The sequence below is a fragment of the Triticum dicoccoides genome, chromosome 7B (genome assembly GCF_002162155.2).
Source record: "Triticum dicoccoides isolate Atlit2015 ecotype Zavitan chromosome 7B, WEW_v2.0, whole genome shotgun sequence".
Classification (NCBI taxonomy): Eukaryota; Viridiplantae; Streptophyta; class Magnoliopsida; order Poales; family Poaceae; genus Triticum; species Triticum dicoccoides.
The window spans coordinates 758,151,541-758,153,570 of record NC_041393.1 but is presented as its reverse complement, the minus strand read 5'-3'; positions in this window follow the sequence as shown (position 1 = coordinate 758,153,570).

Below are 2,030 nucleotides of genomic sequence, written 5' to 3'. Positions count from 1 at the left end.
AGATGGAACGCAATGGAGAAAGATCGACAGAGAGTTCAAAGATTTTGCAGCTGACGCAAGGAACATAAGATTTGGTCTAAGTACAGATGGCATGAATCCTTTTGGCGAGCAGAGCTCCAGCCATAGCACCTGGCCCGTGACTCTATGCATCTACAACCTTCCTCCTTGGTTGTGCATGAAGCGGAAGTTCATTATGATGCCAGTGCTCATCCAAGGTCCGAAGCAACCCGGCAACGACATCGATGTGTACCTAAGGCCATTAGTTGATGAACTTTTACAGCTGTGGGGCAGACCTGGTGTCCGTGTGTGGGATGAGCACAAAAAAGAGGAATTTAACCTACGAGCATTGCTTTTCGTAACCATCAACGATTGGCCTGCTCTTAGTAACCTTTCGGGACTGTCAAATAAGGGATACAATGCATGCACGCACTGCTTACATGAGACTAAAAGTGTACATTTGCCAAATTGTAAGAAGAACGTGTACCTTGGGCATCATCGATTTCTTCCGAAAATTCATCCAGTAAGAAAGAAAGGCAAGCATTACAACGGCAAGGCAGATCACCGGCCGAAGCCTGCGGAACGCACTGGTGCTGAGGTATTTGATATGGTCAAGGATTTGAAAGTCATCTTTGGAAAGGATCCTGGCGGACAATCAGTTCCGAAGGGAGCTGACGGGCACGCAGCCATGTGGAAGAAGAAATCTATATTCTGGGAGCTAGAATATTGGAAAGTCCTAGAAGTCCGCTCTGCAATCGACGTGATGCACGTTACGAAGAATATTTGCGTGAACCTGCTAAGCTTCTTGGGCGTGTATGGGAAGACAAATGATACAAAGGAAGCACGGCAGGACCAGCAACGTTTGAAAGACCCTGATGACCGGCATCCGGAATGGTTTCAAGGTCGTGCCAGCTACGCTCTGACCAAAGAAGAGAAGGTCATCTTTTTTGAATGCCTGAGCAGTATGAAGGTCCCGTCTGGATTCTCGTCCAATATAAAGGGAATAATAAACATGGCGGAGAAAAAGTTCCAAAACCTGAAGTCTCACGACTGCCACGTGATTATGACGCAATTGCTTCCGATTGCTTTGAGGGGGCTCCTGCCGGAAAATGTTCGAGTAGCCATTGTGAAGCTATGTGCATTCCTCAATGCAATATCTCAGAAGGTAATCAATCCAGAAGATCTACCACGGTTACAGAACGATGTGATCCAATGTCTTGTCAGTTTCGAGTTGGTGTTCCCGCCATCCTTCTTCAATATTATGACGCACCTCTTGGTTCACCTAGTCGAAGAGATTTTCATTCTCGGTCCTGTATTTCTACACAATATGTTCCCCTTCGAGAGGTTCATGGGAGTATTAAAGAAATATGTTCGTAACCGTGCTAGGCCAGAAGGAAGCATCGCCAAGGGCTATGGAAATGAGGAGGTAATTGAGTTTTGTGTTGACTTTGTTCCTGACCTTAAGCCGATTGGTCTTCCTCGATCACGGCACGAGGGGAGACTAAGTGGAAAAGACACGATCGGAAGGAAATCAACGACATGTATGGACGGCCATTCTCTGACTGAAGCACACCACACTGTACTGACCAATTCCAGCTTGGTGGCTCCGTACTTTGAGAAACACAAGAATATTTTACGCTCGGACAACCCGGGGAAGCCTGAATCCTGGATTAGGAAGGCCCACATGGAGACTTTCGGCAGTTGGTTGAGAAAACATTTAATGAATGACAATGATATTGTAGATCAGTTGTACATGTTGGCCAAGACACCATCTTCGACTATAACGACTTTCCAAGGGTACGAGATAAATGGGAATACATTTTACATGATCGCCCAAGATAAAAAGAGCACCAACCAAAACAGTGGTGTCCGCTTTGATGCAGCAACCGAGAATGGGCAAAAGGTCACATATTATGGTTACATAGAGGAGATATGGGAACTTGACTATGGACCCTCCTTTAAGGTCCCTTTGTTCCGGTGCAAATGGTTCAAGCTAACAGGAGGTGGGGTAAAGGTGGACCAGCAATACGAAA